Source organism: Salvia miltiorrhiza, chromosome 3 (genome assembly GCF_028751815.1).
Source record: "Salvia miltiorrhiza cultivar Shanhuang (shh) chromosome 3, IMPLAD_Smil_shh, whole genome shotgun sequence".
NCBI classification, from domain to species: Eukaryota; Viridiplantae; Streptophyta; class Magnoliopsida; order Lamiales; family Lamiaceae; genus Salvia; species Salvia miltiorrhiza.
This window is the reverse complement of record NC_080389.1, coordinates 37,591,616-37,597,192: the sequence shown is the minus strand read 5'-3', so window position 1 is coordinate 37,597,192 and position 5,577 is coordinate 37,591,616.

The following is a 5,577-nucleotide window of genomic DNA, read 5'->3' as shown; positions in this document are numbered from 1 at the left end:
GAACACTCCTTTGCAGCTATTCTTCCTGAAAATCCCTTCGGTCGTACTATGCAATGGAGACACGAGTTTTCCTTTAAGACTACGGCGTCCCTGCATGCACAACACTAAACAAACGGATTAAACGCACCGAGAGGAAAGAAAAGTAAAAACAAAACAAGAAAAACGGAAATTTAAATAAAGCAAATAAAAACGACACAACTAAAACGCCTAAAACCTTCCTCGGCAACGGCGCCAAAATTTGACTCAACCTAGAACACCTCTAGTTTGACTTGCAATAGAACAAGATCCTAGTGATGGTAAGTTGACCCAGTGTCATCTCTCAAGGAAGATCTTACAGGACTTCTAATTGCATCGCGGAAAAACAGTAAAGGTTTTGATTTAAAAACTTAAACTTTGTAAATTAAAATCAATGTGGAAAATAAACTAAAACTTGTAAATTAATCTAGGCAAGATTTAAACAACTTAAAATAAATCTAACTTAAGAATTAAAGACTTCTAATTTAAAAACCTTCTAATCTAGGCGTGAAACTAAAGTGCATAATTTAAATAGCATAATTGAAAAGAGAAGCATAAACATAAACGAAAAGCATAAACATGATTAAAAAAAATAAATTGAATTAAAATATGAAATACCGTAAATATTTCGAAGGTGCAATCACTGTCACTCGATTACAAAATCGAAAGAAACAAAGCTAAAGTGAAACTTGAAATCGAAATAAAACAAAGAACTTGAAAACTCTAAAAACAATTAAAGCAATAAAAGCCTAGTCTTGGTTGCAGCGCTGGAACAATGACTTTCCAAGGTAGAACGAAGATTAGGGCAAAGGATGCTTTAACAATGAATAACTAAGCCCTATTTATAGACTGCAAATCACTCTTGATCACCATCAAAGTTGTGATGTAAAGTTGGACTCTAAAGGCAATAGAATCGTGTAGGCAAAGGTAACTCCAGCTGGCATCTCACTCTGCAAAACACCTCAACTCTGGCGAAAATCGCAGCTCTGGCAGCATACGCGAACTCTGGAAACTCGGCTCTGGAGAGGGAAGTGCAGAGCTGAAAGTCAGCTCTGTATTAGCGAGCTCTGAAAAAGTGCAGAGCTGAAAAGTCAGCTCTGTATTAGCGAGCTCTGAAAAAGTGCAGAGCTGAAAAGTCAGCTCTGCATAAGTTGACTCTGTCGATCCTTAGCTCTGCTCTGTCAAATTTACTTTGGTGATCATGGCAGAGCTGGAAGTCAGCTCTGGCGGTCATGGCAGATATGGAAGTGAGCTCTGGCGGTCACTGCAGAGCTGGGCTGGACAGCGCTGACGGTCATGGCAGAGCTGGAAGTCAGCTCTGGAAATTTAGCTCTGGCGAGAGTAACTCTGCTCTGGAACTTAAGCGAACTCTGGTGCGTCAGCTCTGGAAAGATAGTCAGAGCTGGAACTCAGCTCTGGAACGGCATGACAAAGCTGAAAGTTAGCTATGGAGAATTAAGCTCTGCTCTGAAGATTTTAGCTATGCATAGGGAAGTTCAGCTCTGGAAATTTCGGCTCTGACTCTGCAAGTCAGCTCAGCTCTGGCGACCGAGCTATCCTCGCAACTCAGCTCTGGCGAGAGAGCTATCCTAAAAACGCCATTCTTAACCCAAAATCTCCAAAATTGCACTCTTCCATCTATAAAACCTAAATCTCCTGCAAAGCATAAAATAAACCATAAAACGCACCAATTTCTAGAAGATTTAACTTAAAATATGCACATGCAAACCCCTAAAATTAGAACAATTAAGCATAAATCACTCATTCCCCTCAGCCGAGAAGTGGCGGGAATATTCTGACGTCGAGTATCATCGACCACAGCCATAAACTGAGAAGATTCCTCCTTATCTCACCACTTGCCATTCCTGGGTTGATTTGGCAGCAGCCTTGATCAGAACGTCACTCTTTACGTTTTTCCAAAAATTCTCCAACGTATGCCCCGTAATCCTGCATTTATGACAATACGAGGAAAATTTCTTGTATCCAAATTCCACAAGGAAAGATAATTCATCAGTATCAATAAGTAAAGATTCAGGAAGAGGTTGAGCTAAATCAATTTCAATAAGAATACGAGCAAAATGGCCTCTATCGCCACTTACCGAAGTGTTATCCATTCTCAATAGTTGCCCCAGGAAATGACCAATTCCAGTGATAATTTCAGGATGCCGATATTCCACCGGGAGACAGTAAATACGTACCCAAACGTGTGCCAATGAGGACGCTTCTTTGTAGGGATCAAAATTATGAACCCAATCCCGAATACGCAAATGGCTGATAGATAAGTCCCACAAAGCTTCGCAATGAGCAGGACCTTATCTTTTGCTGACTGAAACTTTCCAATATAAAAGCCTATGCCCATTGGTATTAAGTGCCATGGGTTAGATCGCCTCCAGATACGTTGGAGTTTTGTTTTGAGGTCATTGATGCGTCTTCGACTTTTGGGCCATTTGGTCCTATTTTTTCCCTTTCTTTGTGTCAGTTCAGGTCTGTCCGAGGGAAAACAACGTTGTCAAGGAAGGAAGTTCCGGTGGAGCGGAAACAGAGGAAATGTGGTCGGAATGGGCATTACCAAGCCCAGATTGCAATGTCTTGTTTACCAGTATGGAGCCTAGGCGCAGTACCTCTCAAGTCTAACTCGGGCACGGGAACCCGCAGCAACCCACCTGGTATGAGTCAAACCGAATGAAGCAATCCGTCTGACCGTTACAAGGAGAAGTAGACAGCCAGAGCCGAGAAAGGAAAGTAAATCTCAAAGATTTGATGGAAGGATGCAGAAGAACGAAGAAGGAGCTGGAAAAATCTAGAAAAAGGGAAAGTTGACTCCAGCATGCTGCTGGCGGATATCTTCAATCGGATCAATCAAGGATTGCGCTAAAGAAGGAAAGAAGATCTTGATGAAGATATGAAACTGGCGCAGCTAGGGTTAGCCCCCTGCCATTTTGCAGTATAAAAATAACTAGACGTGCAGCATGAAAAAGCTCTTGGCCCATTGAAGTTTTGCTTAGTTTATTACTTTTGAATTCTGCCGATTTGTGCCATCTAAACAATTTACATTTTCAGTACTTTATTACTTTCATTTTCAATTCACGCAAGGAACAAGATTAAGGCTCGTGGCCTTAGGTACTTTTTCATTAATTCAAGTATTTCCTTTTTGTTATATGTTGTGTTTATTTCATTTTGCATTTATGTTTACTGCTATGTGTGAGTAGTCCCTTTGGTGAGGTTTAAATGGTGGAAATAATTGTTGTCAATATGTAAACATTCGTGAGGCATTTGTTCTTTCGGTTAAGTCTCGTGGTTCCAAACGGATCTGTGCCAAGCTATGGACAGTAGGGGCCTAATGGGTGATCTCCGTTTGGTAAAATGCTATCCGTGTCAAGCAAAGGCCAGGGTATACCAGGGCGTGACAACCGGTAAATCCATGACCGAGTAGCTGAGCAGCGTCAACAAAAGGCGTTGTAGATCCGGAAGGTGAGGAAAGGATTGATGGGATACACTGTCCTTCCTCAGTCTTGGGCTTCTCTAGAAACTATCCATCAACTGTGACGAGGCATAAAGCCATGGTTATCAAACAAGGAAGGTAACTACTGCGCCGTAGCATGTCTATGATTGGTCGGCTGACAAGCCAGAAATGGTTGTATCCAGGAGGCATGTGTCACTCAAAGTACGGAGTTGGGGACCTCGGGAGAGAAGGTTGGTGAGGGTCATACTTGGTGAGTAACGGGTTTGACTACTACATAAGGAGGAGTGAAGCACTGCCTTGTGACCGAGGAATGTGCGACCTTCGGACCAAGTGATTACAATGGACTCAACCATCCTAAGTGTGAAGTATAGCCTCTTGAAATGCCCCAATGTCTTTGGGCCACGCCTTGAGTTTATACGGATCATCAGTATGCCTATGACCGAAATAAATATTGACAACAGTTATGACCTAACCATAAACCTTACCCGCTTGTTATTATTGATCTTTGTATAAGTTTCTTGTGCAGAGTATACAGATTGAGACATGTGACACCTCAGTTTGTCGTTGGAGAACAAAGTGGTTCCTCACTCCCTGTGGGATTCGACCCTATACTTGCTACTAAGACTTATTTCTAGTTGCGGGAAGTAGGAGCGTGTACTGTGCGTCTAGGGCATACATAGGTATTTTGATCGTACCGCACGATGGGTGCGTGTCAGTCATGAAGTTGACGAGGCTTATCTCATTTCTTTAACAGCAGTCGACAAATGACTGCATGTTTGAAGGATTCTACTTGTTATTGGTAAAGATCTTTAGGAATGGTGAGGCTCCAAGTATCACCGTGTTTCTGCGGGTGAAGAGACCTTGATAACACTCATGTTTCCATGATTTTTATTGTTCATATGATGATAATTTTATAGGAAATTGAGTGTTTGATAGTTGTTTTGTGATTAATTTGCTTTATCTTGTGAAACATGATTCTTACTCGAACTTTGAAAGAGAACTATGCTGAAATACAAGTTGTAGATCGTCCCGATAGGAGTTCGTGAGCATAAACGGATTGCAAATCCGAGTTCGGACGAGAAAGTTATGGCTGAAACAAAACCATCGCACGCAGCGGTCAGAACTCGGCGGTCAAACACCGTTGACCACCGCCCGAAGAAGGATTTCCGGCTACCGCCGCCTGGGTCGCTGAGCCTTCTGGAACGTTGGAAGATGAGCGGCGATCGCCGCTCGTTGAAGGCTTTTTGTGCTTGAGCCGGCAACCGCCGGGCGGGTCACCGGACGTCCGGTTTTGCGAAATTTTCCATTTTTCAGTGTTATTTTCGAATTAGAACACTGTATTTTACCCTGACACTATAAATAGGTCTTCTTTTGACCTATTTAGGGTCCCCAACTTTATTTTTCAGCTCCCAGCTTTTATTTTTCTCAGTTTCATAGCTTTAGATTATTATTGTTTTCCAGTTTTTTAGAGCTTGGATTGGATTTCTATATGGATTGAAGATTCAAGATTTTTCATTCAGTTTTTATTATTGCTTTCTTCTTTATTATGCTTTTGTTTTATTTTGCTATGTCTGGCTAGTTCTTTTATCTGAACCTAGGGTTTGTACAAAGTTGTTTTAATATGTGTGTTTGATTTGTTGATTTCAATTTGCCCTCCAACTTGTGATTCATGATTCCTGGTGCCTGTTTTCTTGTGAATTACCTGATCAATAATTTACATGTCTAGCTTTTCATAGGTGTTCGTTAGAGAAGCTTGTGAATAATATAGTGATCTTTCATCAGGGTTGGATTAAATTGGTAATTGAATTAATAGATTGAATGTATGTGTTTGAGTAACGATAGTACATCCCTAGGGGAGTTTGTTTTATTATTTGAGTTTTTATCTTGTTTTATTTTGTTTTGTTTGGATTTTAGTTTTGTTCTTCGTTCTTGTGGGAGTTTGCCTGAATACTACTAGAGTTTACTTGGGATTACTTAGAGTGATTCGTTATAATAGTCCCTATGGATACGATACTCGACTTGCTGTTTCTGTGCTACGATTATACTGTTTAGTTGCAGTTTTTGTTGCTATAAAAATAGTGATCAGACCTAAACCGGTG